The sequence below is a fragment of the Aethalodelphis obliquidens genome, unplaced genomic scaffold (genome assembly GCF_003676395.1).
Source record: "Aethalodelphis obliquidens isolate GAN/ISIS:26980383/991018 unplaced genomic scaffold, ASM367639v1 scaffold13, whole genome shotgun sequence".
Taxonomy (NCBI): domain Eukaryota; kingdom Metazoa; phylum Chordata; class Mammalia; order Artiodactyla; family Delphinidae; genus Aethalodelphis; species Aethalodelphis obliquidens.
The window spans coordinates 5236278-5253836 of record NW_020837957.1 but is presented as its reverse complement, the minus strand read 5'-3'; the positions used below and the strand labels follow the sequence as shown (position 1 = coordinate 5253836).

General features: G+C 45.2%; 1 protein-coding gene across 3 annotated transcripts in view; it reads left to right on the top strand.

The window, feature by feature from the left end:
- The window catches only part of GNG12 (G protein subunit gamma 12), a 123948-nt gene that overhangs the window by 48824 nt on the left and 57565 nt on the right, over window positions 1-17559 (top strand). For all 3 annotated transcript variants that reach the window (XM_027114030.1, XM_027114029.1, XM_027114031.1), the window contains exon 2: window positions 674-727. The gene's annotated coding sequence lies outside the window, so the exon portion shown is untranslated. The remainder of the gene's footprint in view (window positions 1-673; window positions 728-17559) is intronic.

Genomic DNA, 17559 nt, shown 5'->3' with positions numbered 1-17559 from the left:
AAAAAGCAAAATGTCTCATTAATCATTTTTTATATTGGTTGCATGTTGAAATGATAATATTCTGAGTAAATTCAGTTAAATAAATATTAAAATTGTCGTCTGTTTCTTTTTGCTTTTTTAATGTGGCCACTAGAAAATTTAAAGTTATATATGTGGCTTGTGTTATATTTCTGTTGAACAGCAGGGCTTTAGGCTCACCATTATCAATAAAATAAAAAGGTGTGGTTATCTGTGATCAGGTGATCACTATTGAAAAGCCTGGTACACTCCTCCTATCGCCCTTCAAGTTATACCGGACCATCCGTTTTTTAATCGGTTCCATAAAGGGAGTCATGGCTTGGTGCTAGCAGAAGGGAGTGGAGGGACCAAAGCAAGAGCAACAACCCGGGAGGCTTCCGCTGACTTGGAGGGGTTTGGACAAAAACACTACCATTTATAGTTATACTGGCCTCAGACTTTGAACACTCCCTGAAGGAGATGAGAGAATGCTCTCTGTTCAGGAAGTTGAAATATGTAGGCAAAAAACTCTCCCTATTCCATCAGGAGCCAGAAAAAGCTTTGCTAATCTTTAACTAAAAGAATAAATACTCAATGTGATGTCAGTCACTGGGATCGAAGGCACACCTTTCCAAATGTGATTTACTTACGGAATGCTTGTTTCATTCTATTTCAGATTTATTCCATCACCTAAAAACCTGGTAACGGTGGGCCACACAGAGTCTTACTGGTAAGTGCTCTTTCATTTTTAAAACAAAGCGACCGTTTGACATCACTTTTGAAATGATACTCACACTGCTAAGTTAGATGCATCTCTACTAGTACTATGATTAGATGTCTATTTATTTACTTTTTTTTTTCCTCTGAAATGATTTACGATGTTTCCATGCCTTAAAAAAAACAGATCAATCCATGTTCTTTTGCTAAGAACATGATCAGGGAAAAGATCTATGATTGCATGCCAAATACTATTAAAATAAAAACTTTTTGTGTGTGTTGAAACTATTTCCAGGCCCCTGTTGATAGTCTGCTTGTTTCAAACAGTATCCAAAACAACAAAGTCATACTTCAGCCAAGGAATTCAGACAGTTCCTTGCAGTGTGTTGTAATGAAGATTGGCTCATAGATGTAACATTAGCTTTCTTATTGCCCTATTTTTTCTCTCATCTCTCTTTAAACCTAAATGTGACTGTCATGAGATAACAGTTCTGTAGTGGTAGAAAACTTCCTTTAGAGCTGGGAAAGTAATGTACTTCTGAAGTGAAAAAGCTTCTGAGGCTTCAGGTGACACCGCTCCCTGATATGTGGCGATAATGTTATTTGCATTGTGTATCAGTTAGCTTTTGCTGTATAACAAACCTCTTCAAAATTCACTGACTCAAAATAGCAATCATTTCTTTATCCCATAATTCTGTCGCTTGGCGATTTGGGCTGGGCCTAGGTGTGTGATTCTTTTGGTTTCAGCTAGGACCATTCATGTGTCTTCAATCAGCTGCAGGTCCAGGTCACCTAGGCTGGGGGTCACCTGGCTGTCCGCTGGAGTGATGACAATGACTAAGACATGTGTCTCACTGTCCTGCAGGCTACCCTGAGCTTGTGCACATGGCATTTGGGCAGGGTACCAAGAGACACAGCAGATGCGTCTTGAGGCCAAAACTCAGAACTGCCACAACATTGCTTCCACCACATTCTGTTGGCTAAAAGAAGCTATGTGGCTAGTGTAGATTCACGAGGTACAGGAATAGATTCTACCTCTTGGTGAGACGAGCTGCGGAATCACATTGCAGGGAGGATGGTTACAGAGAGGGGAAGGTTTGCGGCCATTTTCACAATCCACCCGACAGTGTTTATGGGTCTCACGAAAACAGCTGTGATGGAATGAAAAGTGCCTGGAGAGTGAGAGGGCTCAGGTCACGCTCCCATCTCACAGCCCGTCCCCTCGGCCCGTTCTGATCGACAGACCCTGGGATCCTGGTCTTGCTGACTGCCGCCTGGCATCCCGGTCAGTTCAGCAGCGTCCTGGGTGGTCTTGCCAATACCAGCTTTCCGCTCCCAGCCTCGCTTCATGGTACGCAGCACCGCCACACCAGTCTTCCTTCAATTCAACTTTCAGGAAGTTCCTCCTTTGCTCAGAGACTGTCAGTGCCCCCATTTCATCCACCACACCAGCCTAGACTCCTCTCTGGCTTCTCCACTTCCATTATCTGGCCCAGTCCTCTCTTGTTCAGCTCCCACTATTCATTTTCCTCTAGCCAGACTAGCCTGTTTACCATTTCTCCCGAGGACACCTCATGCAGCTCACCCCTTCTCTGCTTGGAAATCCTCCTCATTCTGCAGGGCCCGGTAGAATCTTCCCTTCTCTGTAACGTGGCCTTCCCTGCCTCTTCCCACCATCTGTGATCTTCTCTGCTCCAAATACTTCAAAGCCAAACACTGTCTTCTGTCACGCACCCTTCTTCAGCTTCGCTAGTCTTACCCCCTCAGTAGCTTTGTCAGTGACTTGAGAGCAGAAGGTTCCATGTGTCTCCCTTGCAGTACTCAGCACAGGGCCGAGAGGACAGTGGGTACTTAGTCAGCCAGGACCCTGCGCCTGATCACCCACCAGCAGCTCCCCAGGATCGCATGAGGTACCTGTTGAAATACAGGTTCACAGTCCCTTCACTGGGCCGTCTACGTTCATTAGGTGAACCCTGGGGACCTTGAAGCACTCAGATGATTCTGATGTAATAGCTAAACAGTTGGCAACCGCTTGTGGAGGAAAGAACAAGAAATTTATATGAGACTGGGGTTTGAGTCCTGGCTCTGCTACTTCTTGGCTCTAGGACCTTATAAATGGGACCTTTCTGAACTTCAGTATCCTCATCTGTAAAACGGAAATAACATTTAACTTGAGGATTGCCAAGAAGATAAACAAGGATGATGGAAAAGGGAATGAAGTACTGATATACGTTACAACATGGATAAACCCTGAACATGTTATGCTAAGTGAAAGAAGCCAGTTACAGATGTCCACATATAATGTGAGTCCATTCATATGAAAATGCAGAATAGGGGAAGCCATGGAGACAGCAGTAGATTATTCATTGCTTAGGGCTGGGAGGTGAAAATGGGGGACGTGGGGAGATAGCTAAAAAGTATAGGGTTTCCTTTTGGCGTGATGAAGACGTTCTAAAATTCGTTCTGGCAGTGGTTGCCCAGTGCCTGTAAATGTACTAAAAACCACTGAATTGTACATGAAAATGGGTGAATTGTATGGTATATGAATTATATCTCAATGAAGTTGTTTAAAAAAAGAATAAAAAGAAGTGTTCCCTCTTAAAAAAAAAAAGGATGATGTATTCGCAAGTGCTTTATAAACCATAGAATGTAATTAAAATACATTAATTGATTATGGATCTGTGGCTAGCCAGTGTTTCAAAAGGGGCAGTTACCTCTGTGGTGGTAGGCATGGGAGTGATAGAGGAATAGACAGTGAGTAATCCGGTGGTGGAAGGATTAATAATTACAGCAACAGTAGTCATAATTAGTGTCTAGTGTTTATTGAATGCCGACTGTATGCTGGGCACTGTGGTAACTGCTTCCCATAGAATTATTGGAAATTTACAAGAAGATCCCCTTGTTCAGTTGCATCTGTATCATAATTACAGCCTATTCCACCATTAGTGATTTAGTCCTTTGATTTCTCCCTCTTCATTCCTGAGAGAAATAGTTGGTTGAGCTGCTATCAACCATTGACAGCTTACCAGTGTCAAGTACAGGGACCTGTAGAAGTGTGATCTGCTTTGATTGGTGGGAGAAGTTGGGGAAGGGAGAGCAACCAACAGTACTAGGGAGAGAGTAGGTGTGGGGCGTGCCGGAATGGACCACAGGGCACCCAACTGCCTGAGGAAGGATGGAGTAGGGGGAGGGGAGTGCAGGAGGGTTGGAGGGCGTGGTCTGAGACATTTGCTGACGTGACAGTTTGGCCCAGGGCTGTCTCTGGTCTAAGGCCCACCACATGCTCACGCTGCTTGCTTGGAACTTCCCTGTAACAGCTATCACAACAGGCAGCATTTATAAAACTGTCCTCTGTTCACTGTCTGATTCGTTGTACATTATTTTGATTGCTGTTGATCTAGTGTATGTGCCTGTCTTCTTTCAAAGAGTTTTGAGGTGGCTTTTTAAACACACATATATTAAGATTCAGACAAAGAAGGAAGGAAGGAAATTTGTGGGGAAGGAAAAGTAAGGTGAAATCCGAGATTAGGTTAGGCCCCCAGCTCTTAAGTGAGAGCCTGTACGCACACTAGCGGCCCCCATGGTCTTGCCTCTGAGTTTCTGAGCAGTCAGTACTAGGAAAACGTGCTCAGTTGGGAGTTCTTGGTGGCTAGAGGATAAAAGCACCCTAGTTACTCAGAAGAAGCAAGGTTGATTGTGAGTCTTTCGAGACTTAGAGTAATTGCCCCCTGGGTGCTCAGGAGGAGGATGCCACCTAAGGCAGCGAACAACATCCCTAGAGAAATGACTGATGAGGACGACCCTCCATGTAGACCAACGATGTGTGACACCTGAGTGCTGCCCAAGAAGCGCCTTCCAGCCCAGGTGTGCATTTCTCTGCTGGCCTTGCTTCACCCAAGTATAAAGTGTAATATTTTCAGGGCTTCCCTCGTGGCGCAGTGGTTGAGAGTCCACCTGCCGATGCAGGGGACGCGGGTTCGTGCCCTGGTCCGGGAAGATCCCACATGCCGCGGAGCAGCTGGGCCCGTGAGCCGTGGCCGCTGAGCCTGCGCGTCCGGAGCCTGTGCTCCGCGATGGGAGAGGCCACAACAGTGAGAGGCCTGGGTACCAAAAAAAAAAAAAAAAAGTAATATTTTCCGCTGTAATAACAGGCATATATATTCATCCCTCCTCCCTCCCGTGTGATGCATGTCACAGACCGTCATGGCTCTTGATGCTGAGCCCAGACATTTGGCTATGGCCCAGACTTGGCACACGAGTTGAGATCTCCTTACCATCCCAGTTCTAAAAGAATAATAAACAACTTCCTGGGAAGTACTCAGTGAAAGTTATTTCTCCCAACTCCAAATCGTGCTATGCCCTGACTCAGTCTGCGGAGTGGCTTTTTGATGCACAGAATTTACACGGACCCTGTCCACCGTGACCTGTGTGGCCCACTTCGCTTGCTCCACGTGTATCTCTCCTTCTGTTTTGAGCCCTGTGGCTCTACGTCATTTTAGATACCAGAGTGTTCTGTACCTTTTGAGGGAACCAGGGCAGTTTGAGAAGCTCACTGGAATAAGATTAGTAGACTCCAAGGATGTATTGGATGGCAGCAAACTATAAACTGAGCTACTATTGTCCACTTACGTGATTTTCTTCTTCTAGTCGGTGACTTTAATAATTTTTGCAGCGGTAGTGTCTGATGGGTTGGCAGCACTGGTAAGGGAGCAGAGGGTGATATGACAGTAATGTGCATAGGATGAAAAAAAAGTTAATTCAGTAAGGATCGTTGTCAGAGAGGAGCCCAGAATTCCACGAGGACTGTCCATACGTGGGAATTTCCTTTTGGGCTTTGTCTTCATTTAGATCAGGTTTCTTAGTTAGAATTATTTTGGTAGCAAGTAACAGAAGTCCAACTTAAACTAGTGTCTTGACTTAATGACTAACATGTCCGTGTTGGCATGGACTTCAGGCATAGGTGTATCCAGGTGTTCCAGAAAACATCAGGCCATTATCCTTCACTCTCTCCATCTCTTGATTCTGCTTAACTCTGTCAGCTTCATTCTTAGGCAGTCTCCCCCTCAGTACCTTGCAGAGGTAGCCATCAGCGTTACACTTCCATCATCTTCACAGCTGTGGATCTCAGAGAAAAGAGAGTGCCTCTTTTGTCATTGTTCTAACAATAGTACCAAGGAGGTCTGGCCCAGTTTGGACTCCTTGCCTGAATCAACCTGGCTAGAAGTAGGCAGTAGACAATAAGCAGTATCTGCTTGGCCAGGGCTTGTTCATGTGTTCCTTGAAAGAGGATGAATCGTACCCGAAGCACATGGCACAGGGTCCCTAGGAAAAAGGAGGAATTTTGTTACCAGAAGAAAGGAAAGAAAGAGCATGCCAAGCAATTAAAATTTCTAGGTACCAGAGTGCACTGATTTAGAAATTCTTAATTTGGCGTCCATTAAACTTGAAAGGTTTAAAATTAGATTCAGCTTCAGTTACATTGACTACCTATTCCAAGTTTAGTATCATGATCAGACTAGCAACAGTGAGCATACTGAGAGGAGGAGTGTGGGTGACCCCACTGTGGGGTCACGTAGGCAGCTTTTGGCCTGACGACCTCAGGTCGTGTCCCCTGGATCTAGATTATTAACCTGAAGACGACGAATAGACTTCAGTGGATCTGTAATCCATTGAATGAATCAATGAATGGGCTTCTCTAATTATTTGCAAAATGCTGTGTATGTACTTTTTTTTTTTACTGGAGAAAGGGATCATGCTTCCATGATGTTTTCATAGGACTCCCTAGCCCCCTACTGCTTAAGAGAAGACTTACTCAGATTGTTTTAGATTTGGCTAGCTTAATCTTATGTGTTCATTTCTTTTCTTGGCTCAGCGAGTAGAGTTTAGCGTCCATGATAAACACAGCTCCCTATGGAACAGACACAGTGATGTCAGTGGCTGAGCATGTTGCATCAAATTGCACGTTGAGGGTTTTAGGCGTATATGTAAACTTTTCACAGTCGCGGTTGCCATTTACCTAATGCTTTTACTCTGGTGTTCACCCTGTGCCAAGTGCTTTGTGTGCATTGTCTGAACTGTATATCTATACACGTGACTGTAATTCTCTGAACCTCAGGTTTGTTATGGTACCACCTGCTGGAACCAGCTCCTTCGGCTGCCTCTCTGGGAACACAGGACACAAAGTCTGGCTTTTCCCTCTTCCCCGTGTCCTCTTTTGTGGGTCCACACCTCTCCACTCCCAACCCCCATATGATAGAATCCTAGAACCCCAGAGTTGGAGGAGACTGCTGAGATTGTGCAGTTCAGTGATTTTCAAACTTGGCTCTCTGCTTTTCTAGCTCAGGGACTCCTTAGAGGGAAGGATGGAAAGATCCCAAGCCCCTATCCTGCTTTGGTCACCACTGGCTGCTGAAAACTACTCATCTGGGAGAAGAGAGTCCAGAGTTCAATGTCAGACTTGTGGTTGAGTCCGAGCTACTACTCTGCTCACCTCCCTGTGTGACTCTGGGAAAGTTGCCTTACCTCTCTGAGCCACAGTTTCCTTTTCTGTCAAAGGGGTGATAATACCTGCCTCACAGAGCTGTTGGGGGCCTGGATGAGGTCATGTCTGTAGAGTCCTCGTCCCAGTGCCTGGCCCACAGGCACTGCTGCAAAGGTTAGCTGTGACTAGGACACTGTACAGCGCAGCTTGTGAGACATAATTAAGACACGGCTTTATTCTTGTCTCTCACCGTGCCTTTAAAGTTGATTCACTGGGGTGTGTCTTTCCCCATTTCCTGATAAAAACTTGATCAGGCCTATGACATTTCTGGTTACTCTTAGGTAACAAAAAGTCCTACGACCCCTATAAGTGACACACATACACACACACACACACACGCCGCATACTTTCTGGAAATTGGAAATGCTCACTTTAATCTATGAACGGTCAGTGTTTACTCCAAGAGGAGACTTCCCTCCATCTTGCCCACCATTCCAGGCCTGCCCAGGTGAGGCAGAGAGGGAGGAAAGCTCTTACCTGACCACTGTTGTCGTGCCTGACGCTGGGTTCTCTGAGCCTGGCTGGTGGGTGAATGGACTCTCTTTTGCTTTCCTAGCTGTTTCCATGGCTGTCCTGAGGACTCCCACACCAGCACATTCCACCAGGACCTCCCAGGATTCGGGCAATGCCTCTCCTTCTGCTGGTTGCTACCATCCTCCATCAGCTTCTCGTTCCCATACAGATTCTCTCTTTGGGGTTCCCTTATCCTCAGTCTGAAGCCCTGGTGGGTAGAGCCTGTTTCAAAGAGACCAGAGCTGGCATTCCTGGTGCCCTTTAACCCCCCATCGTGGGAGGGGGCGAGCAGGCCCTTTCTTCTACTCTGTCACCTTATATTGCTTCAGCTCCCCTCCCACATTTTGGTTCCTCAAGCAGGTGTCACATACCAATCCCCAAACTCGAGGAGCCCTCCAGGTGCTGTCTTTTGAAACTCTTGTCTCCAGGTTTGAGATGAAAAGTGGACTCCCACCACTCCACCCACCTTGGGGAGGCCAGGAATCAAAGCATTTTTGAGGAATCTGCCCCACAAAATCCTCCATCACTTTCCACTGTCCTGAACCTGTTAATATCCTCCTTATGGACCTTTGAACCAGCTAGGTCAACTTCTTAGGAATTTCCATATAGTGGTCTGGCCCCGGCTTTGGAATTTCCCATCTGCTGAATCGTGTTGCCACAATGGAAACTTCCACTTGAGCATCTTGTTATATTAACTGTTGGCCCAGTTCGAGGAACTCCTCTGCAACACCCTGAAAAGCGGTCCTTTAGCCTGTGCTTGAAAACTGTCCAGGCATGGCAAGCTCCCTCCCTCCCTCTCTCCCTCCCTCCCAAGAAGCATCCCATTCCGATTTTCAGATGCTTGGAGTTGTTGGAAAGATGCTGCTCCCATGAAGCCACGCCTGAGTCCCTGTAACCTTGCCTTTGATGGGATCCGAAGTGTGCACGTGAGGCTCGTCTGAGTAAATCTGCCTGGGCTGCAGGGATTCGAGTGGCAGCCAGGTTTGCACCAACACTCTGTTCTCTAAAACCACAGGGAAGCCTCTGACCTTGTCTCTGGGCCGGTTTTCTTTGCTGTCGCGCCAACAGCACATAACCCCAGCAGAAAGCTAGTATTGGGAAACTCTGTGCTCAAGCACCATTTCTCATGCTCATTACCCTAACTAATATCCTTTCTCTTGATCTGAGAGCTGATTTGCCTTGCTTCATGGGGGCATCTGGATCAGGGGTCCATCCACAGTTGATGAACTCCCCAAAATCAAGCCTTGCCGAATGTGCCCTACTGTCCTCCAAAGACACCCCATCCCTGCTTTTTTGCAGTTTTTCTCGTATGTTTAAGTGTCCTTTGGACTCAGCTGGTTGGTTTGCCTTCTCCCCAGCATCGTGAACTGCGCCTCTCTGCCAGGTGACCTTCTTTGTCATGTGCAAGTTGGGCCACTGTGACGGTGGATCCCACAACAAGTTGATCACTCTGTGTTTACGTTCCCCACCCCATGGTGAAGGCAGCGTCTCAGATGAGCGAGCGACATGTGCTAGCAAGCCTCTTGGGTCAGCTAAAGTTGAAGTCATTTTGGGGACAGTGGCCTAAGAAAATACTAAATGCGTTTTGGGTCGTTCCATCATGGACTGGTTCCCCTGGCACGTCTCAACCTTACGTATCCAGATGTGAACCTGGTTTACATGCTAGTGTTACTTTTCATGCTGTCTACAAAGATGTGAGGTGCAGCTCCCTCCCTGTCTCCCCCATCCCTGTGCCCTTCCTCCTGCCCCACATGATGCTGGAGACAGAGGCCCGGAGGGCAGAATTCATCTCCCCTAGCACTGCTCACCTGTCTTCTTCTCTTGGCATGAAAGAATATAGTGATTTTTACTGGGCCATTCAAAAATCTCTATATATGAAATAGCTTAACGGGCTGTTACTGAAAACAAACTTTCTATTAATATTTGTGTGCATTTTACAGTAGGGAGGTGGCATAGTATAAGCAGAGAGACTAGAGTTCAGACCATTCCTCAGCTGCTTGAGATGCTTTGGGCAGAGTGGTTTAGCATCTTTGCGCTTCAGTTTCGTCATCTGTTAAATGGGGATGACAGTTGCCTTGCAAGAGGGCTGTATTAAAGGAACCAATGCATGTAATGAATTCAGCACAGTGGCCTGTCACGTAGTATATATTCAATAAATGGGCTGTTATCATTGTTTGCATTTGACGGTTGTGATGATTTCTAAAAAACTTTTAAAGCCTTGAAAACAAGTGTCAATCCTCCAGCAACAGTTGAGCAAGTCACTTACTCTTAAAGTCTCAAATTTCACATGAATAAGTGGAGGATAATCCTGTACCGGGTTACTGAGAGGATTAAGTGAAATAATCTATATGAAATGCTCAGCACAGGCCTGGCACATAGTAAGCACCCCAATAATGGTGGCCATTAAATGATATATTCCCATCACAATATTAGCTCCATTTTACAGATGAGAATTTGCAGGACACTTTTCTCCTTGTGATAAATGGCTTCATGAAGACACTTTTATATGTAAGAAGTTGTTCTCACTGTTTTGTTCTAGAAAGAACAAGAACATTTAGCAGCTGGTTTGCTTATAAATACCAAACTGTAGCATATATGAAAGTAAGCTATATAACTAAACCAAATGGCTTTCCATTTTTTTAGGCTTCGCCTCATTTCCTTTTAAGTTTTGAGTAAGTGATTTTGCCACTAGATTAGGAGAGTTTATATATTATTTTTACAAGTCCCGTGGAAACATGCAAGCATAGCTATACTTAGCTAGATACTCTAAATTCACATCAATTTATTTTGTGCTCTTGCAATAAAGATGCATGGTGGGCGCCTTCCTGGCATCCAGGGAGGTCTTGGAAGGGGCCATGGAGGAGAATACAGGGCCAGACTATAACAAGATGACCCAAACTGGAGATCGCGGCTTGGTCAGGAGGGTGGCGAGCTGGCCAGGGCGGAGCAGGGATTCCTGACAGGGAGGTTTTCTCCTCTCACAGGGCAACACCTGCACTCCGTTGAGCAGTTCGTCCCTAGGGTCCTCTTGGAGCAATGGGCAGTCCTGAGCAACAGAGCTCCTGTCCCCTTGCTTCCTACTGACCAGGTGCCCGTGCTGCACCAAGTAGCAGGTTTGCGAAGAATGATGATGACATCATTGTTTGTTGGGCTGATACTGAAGTTTGTGTCACTCATGCCTGGACACCTTCGGTGAGGAATGGTCCAGGTGAGCAGGAAACCTGTTCATAGGTTGGGTCTGACTTACTCACCCCTGCAGACAGACAGTTCAGCAGTAATCTTCCTTGATGTGGAAACTTGAAATGTGGCCGGGAAGCCAGAAAGAAGGGAGGGACGGGTAGGGGACCAAGCAGTGGGGCCACTTGAGTTGGTGGGTCAGCAAGTGTGTACGGAGCATCTGCCACGCGTGCGGGCAGGATGAAGAGGAAGCGGAACCGAACCTCCTGCCTTCTTCCCTGCCCAGCTCCGTAGCCCACTCCCTGAGGCAGGGACTGAACCAACGCACGTGGCCTTAGAGAAACCCCCCATTGCCGTTTTGTGGGTAAGGCTCACGAGAGCCCCCTGCCGCCACACATGCTCAACTCCAGGGCCCACGAAGGAGCTGATGGCGGTTATGAAGCTTAAGCCTCAGGATCTCTCATCGGCAAGGACCCCTTCTGATGTCCTGTAGCTCATTCCTAATTTTGCATTCTTTTTTTAAAGAGGCCCCCAAATTGTACAAGGCTCAGGATCCACAAAAAACTGGATCTGTCCCCGGACCTGGGAGAACTAGCGCAGCGCTCCGCGTCTTTCCCTCCACCCCATTTTGCCTTCACCAAGACACTAAAACTCCAGTTTGCTTCTGAACTCAGGAACAGGCTTTGGCCCTGTGTGTGTGTGTGTGTGTGTGTGTGTGTGTGTGTGTGTCCTCTGCTGTGGCTTGACCCAGCTAGACCTGAGTTCCCTCCCAGAGCTCCTAACCCCGTGAGTGAGGGGGAGGGAGGTCCAGCCAAGAATTGCTGTCTGGGCTTCTTCCTGGCCACCAGACACCCTCCCCCAGGGTGGAAAGGTCCCACCGTTCCTGCAGGAAGGCAGGGCGGGTGCTCTCAGCCCTCCCGTGGCTTTGTGGTTGCCGGGAGGGAGGCCCTGCAAAGGAGCCGGGCAGGAGGGAACCAGCCCCGTGTGAGGCATCAGCTGGCTAAAATACGCCTGGTGGAAAATTCTCCTTTAAGGAAAAAAAAAAAAGTAATATCCTTGAAACTGTATCAGCTTTGGCAAAACCATAACTCTGATCTCAAGTTTTGGGAGAACGGGCCTGCCAACCTACAGGACTGTGCAGATAATGTGTGGCTGGCTCGCTCTCAGCCATAATCATGACCCTTCCCTCTCATGCCGCACAAGGGCTGGAGTGCTTTGCTAATCAGTCAGGATTAAATGTACTGAGAAGAAGCGAAAGGAGGGGAAAGGCCCTTTTTGTATGTGAGCGTCTTTCTACCACTATGCAAAAGGATACCCAAGTTTGAAAATAATTTTCTCTTTCAGTCAAATGCTGGCCAACTTCACCCCCTGGTGGAGAGATAGAGAACTGTGTAAAATGAGCCATCAGGCATCCTTGTCATGACTGATAATCTGGAAATTCTCAGCCTGTGATGAGTTAGGACAGTGAAAGGGGCTGGGTGTATAAGGTTTTGGGGTTTGGGGGTGGGTTTTTTGCCTTGAAACTAACTGTTTCTAAACTTAGGGTTAAATTTTTTTTAATATCTGTAAAGAGTGAAATGGTTAAAATGCCACTAGGTTTAAGGCTCACACCTATTAAACTGTAGTGGACTTTTTTGCCAAAGCTCTGCCACCAGTGCTAGTTATGGCCAATCCTTACCGGTCTGTAGGCTTCTTTTACTCCTTGAGATTGTGGCAGAGACATAGAACCAACCAGAAAACAGGGATTTCAGCCACCAACTGGATATCTATTAGTGATCCTGACTTTCAGACTCCAGCTCACCACGGCCCACGTTGGCGTCTTTTGCTTTAGTGCTGCGAGTTTAAATTATTTGCCTTAGTTCATTTATACTTACTGCTAACAGCTTCCAGAAAGTCAGATTTGGGCTAACTAGATGATAGCCATTTCACTACTATTTCCTACATATTTTTAAAAGGAAAATGCAAAACAGAAGGATAATGGTTGAAATATAAAAACCTTCCCATATATGTCATCTTCTGTTGAAATATGATTTTATCCTGACACCTTTATCAATCTTTTGTTAATTATTCAACTGCTTTTAAATACCAGAACTGACCTGACTGTTTAGCTTCTGTTGTGTCTTCAAAAATAAGAGTCTTCCTGATAGAATCTCATCTGCTATCTTTCGTTCACCAAGTGGTAGTTCGTGTCCCTGGTAAACGTTTATCATCTCCATTGTCCTGGATCTCCATCCCCCAAGTGGAGGATACAATCGTAGTGTTTATATTAGTAATGCTTTTAATAGTTTTTTTTTTTTTTAAAACCTTTCTCTGCTCTCAGAAACCCTTAGGTGCACTTCAGATTTGAGAGCCTGGCATTGTAAGAGGCTGTTTGTTACTCATACATCAGATTAACTGCCTTGGGGCTGTTTTTCCTCAAAAGAAAGATGTGAAAGAAAATGAATGTGCACACACACCTTGTAGGTTCATGTAATTGTTTTCAATATTTAATAGAGTTTTCTAATGATTATTGATCATATTTTTATATATATTGTCTAATTTTTTATCTCACGAAATTTTTATGTAAGAAAAACAATTTTTTGATGGTATCATCTGTTTGCTTTTTCCCCAGGTGTATGGAAACCAGTTGTCCTAAGCACTAAATAGGCATTATTTGGAGGTGGGGGGGTATGTTTCTCCCAGGATTAGTTCCTGGGAGAATCCTCTAGTTTCTTGCCTTTTGACTCACTCTGACACAACCCAGAGGAGGGAATGGGCCTGGGGAGCTGGACGTGCTGCTGGCCCAGCCTCAGGCCACAGCACAGCACAGACTGGTTGCTTTTCTTTCCTTGCTCGTGGCTGCAGCCACCACCCCAGTTGTTTGAGGAGATCACACACACACACACACACACACACACACACACACTTCTCTCTTCCTGGCCATCTGTCCCCTTTCCACTGTTAAAACTGGCCATTAATCTAATGTTGAGACAGCCTGACTCATTAATGATTCCTTGATGTCCAGGTAACTGCAAGGCTGAGCAACGTCAGAATGGTTTGTAAGTTCCCTCTAATTTCTGGGCATTTTCAAGCTTTCATTATTATTCACAAATGGCCGCACCCTGAAGTTCAGACTCTGCTGACCAGGACGAACAGGAAGGAGAAGGGCACACTTTAGAAATGCATATTTGGGTTTGGTCGATCTGGGGGTTCATGTTTTTGGTAAAGGGCAGGTTTTACAGACATTTTGAGGATAGTCGTGATAAGTATTATGGGATGGAACTGGAGAGGCTCCCTTTTTCCTCTGTGCGTCCCAGCTGCAGCCATAGCGCCTCTGTGTCTGTCTCAGAGCACCAGGCTCTGGCCTGCTCCATCTGGAGTGCCCCCTCTCGTTATTTGATACCAGGGTGTTTCATAGCCCTTAGAATAATCTGTATTACCATGTTTATTTCTTTACACGAGAGCTTGATGTCAGCACCTAGAAGAATACTAGCACAAAGCAGACACTCTGAAAATTTCAAATGAATGACGGAACACACAAACAAAAGAATGAACAAGTGAACAAACGAACACATGTATTCAGGGTCAATCATGAGAGGAGCAGTGCTGTTTGTAACCATACTTTAAGACAAAGCTTATTGAAACAGCAGTGCAATATTATTTTTTGTCTCCCTAAATGAAAATATATCTTATAATATGCCAGTGTGCAAGGCCGGTTATCAGTTGTGGGACTGCACATGGACAGCAGCATCTTAGAACAAGTTGTTAATATCATATCCTTAAATATAGAAGTGAATGGAGAAAGGCCAATGGATAGTTGGTAGGCAGAAAGAGAAAGAGCTTCACTTTGCAATTACAGCAAAATTATAAAAGAGCCCAAGATTCTGCAATCAGGAAATGCCTATGTAAAATGGAATCTTACTGAAATCATTAAAAATTATGTGTATTCACTTCTGTGGGCTAGAAGTGCAAAACCTGAATCTGATCAGGAAGAAACAGCTGACAAACCCAAATTGAGGAGCGTTGTACAACATAACTGGACCTTTACTCTTAGAAATATCAACTCCGTGAAATATCAATACAAAGACTTAGGAACCGTCCCAGATTAAAAGAGACTAAAGAGGAAAGACAGTTGAATGCCGCGTAGAATTTTAGATTTTCTTTTGCTGTAAAGGACATTATTGGGAGAATTGCCGGAATCTGAGTAAGGTTGCAGATTGGATAATGGCAGTATATTAATTGTAGTGAGGTTGTTTAAGAGAACTCCTTGGTGGTGCAGTGGTTGAGAATCTGCCTGCCAGTGCAGGGGACACGGGTTCGAGCCCTGGTCTGGGAAGATCCCGCATGCCACGGAGCAACTGGGCCCGTGAGCCACAATTACTGAGCCTGCGCGTCTGGAGCCTGTGCTCCGCAACAAGAGAGGCCGCGATAGTGAGAGGCCCCCGCTTGCCACAACTAGAGAAAGCCCTTGCACAGTAACGAAGCCCCAACACAGCCATAAATAAATTAATTAATTAAAAAAGAAAAAAGAGAACTCCTTATTTGTGGAAAATACACACTGAAGTATCTAGGGGTAAAAAAACATCATGTCTCTCTCTTCCGCCCTGCCCACCCCGCCCCGCCCTCAGAGGGAGAGTGCAGGGAAATTAAACTAAATATAATAAAATGTTGACATTTGAGGAATCCAAATCTGGGTGAAGGGTATCAGAGAATTCTTTGTACTATTCCTGCAACTTTTGTCTAGGTCTGAAATTATGTCAAAATAAAAGTTTTAAAACAGGATGCTTATGAAGAGATTATAATCACTTCAGGAAATGTCACTGCTGAAAAGGAGCAAAACATAAAATTGTATAATAGAGTGTGATTTCAGCTACTTTAAAAACTCATAGAGAAAAGATAAGGAAATATAGCAACATGTTAACTTCTGTTATCTTGTATCCATGTTAATGTATCTCACACGTTTTTCTCTAAGTAGCATGCATTTCTTGAAAAATAAGGAGGAAACCAAACTTCTCAAGAAAGATGATGGCTAACTCTCAAAGAAAGAAGACCTGAGTGGATCTTGTTCTTTGTGTCTTTACCCCCATGCACTTCATTCTGGTAGAAGGATGCCGTATATGTATGAATGTACACACATACTTTTTAAAACTTTTGTTTTTCTTTAATGACATTTCAAAGGAAATCCTATATTGGGCAGGAGCTGAAACGAAATGACCTCTTAAGCCCTGGAATTCCTTGCTCTACTTTCCAGTTCTTTGCAAGTCGGTACCTCTGCAATCCAGACAGGGTGCTGGGTACTGAGTGCATAAGGATGGGTAAGCTACCCAGTCCATATTCTGCGTTCACAGTCCACAGACAGACAAACCAGTGATTTTGATCTCGTGCTAGGTACTATGGGAGCATAGCAGCTCTTATGATGGACAGGCCTGGCTTGCGGCAGGGGTAGTGGTTGGGCAAGGCAGGCATGGATCTCTAGACCTAGAAAGTTAAGTGAGATTTTGCCATTCGGAGAAGGGTAGCAGAGCATTGCAGGCTGAACATTTCAGTGTATCTAGCGTATGTCCTCACTCTGGCCCACTGGAGTGTCATTCTGGAGACCCTGGCCAGGGAGGTGAGGGTTTTACAAAACTGGGAAGCTCCAGGTCCCACAGGGTCTGCTTTCCCAGGTTTAGGAGGAAGTGGTCCTGCTGCAGGAAGCAGGAGGAGGCTCCCTGTGGCTCTGGAGCAAAGGCTCCCCATGAACCCAATGCCTCCATTTGCAGAATCACTGTGGGAGTTTGCCTGATCGCTCCCACCACAGATACAGCATAGATACACCAGGGAGGACAGAAAAAAGGTGATGGCAATACCACGTTGGAGAGTTTGCTGATCTCTGATGTACTCAGTGGAACTGCTGGAACGTGCTTTATTCATTTGGTATCAGAAATAAAGCCAAGGGGTCAGTCTGCCTGCACGTGGCCTCGCAGGCTCTGCAACTGTTTTTGGAGTCCCAGAGTTACGCCGAAAACACTGTTGCTGTTGAGAAGTGTGCTCCTTATTTTCCTGGACAGTAACTGCTCTTTGAACCATCTTTTGCTTGGGCCCATTTTCCATTCTAGTCCTCAGAGCCTGAGGACACCAGTACGTAAGTAATTTTAATCCACCATGTAACTAGATCAGAGACAAAATAGTGGTTAAGAATCCTACACCTGGTTTGGGTTGGAAGCTTCTCTCCATTTATCTTGGAACCTTTTTTTTTTTAACCATTTTAGATCATGATTTTTTTTTTACTCAGGTATTATTTCCATTTTAAACATATCTCATAGTTTGGAAAAGGGATTGCACGAGCTGATTTTAATTCAGGATGTAACATATAGTAAGTATTTGATAACTACCAGTTATTATTAATAAGCATTGATTAGCACTGTGGATGAAGAGAAAGCCCTAGATTCTTGGTTAAGTGACATGGTTTCTAGTCTAAGCTCTACCCCAAAAGTCCTAGAAGTAAAAAGAAACAGCTGGAAGGAGGCCTTAGAAATTTTTTAGCATCTAGTCCAACAACCTCATTTTCAGAAACTTAGAAAAGTTTATTAATCATAGCTTACATGTTCTCCCACTCATTTTTTAAAAATATATATTTTTATTTTTGGCTGCGT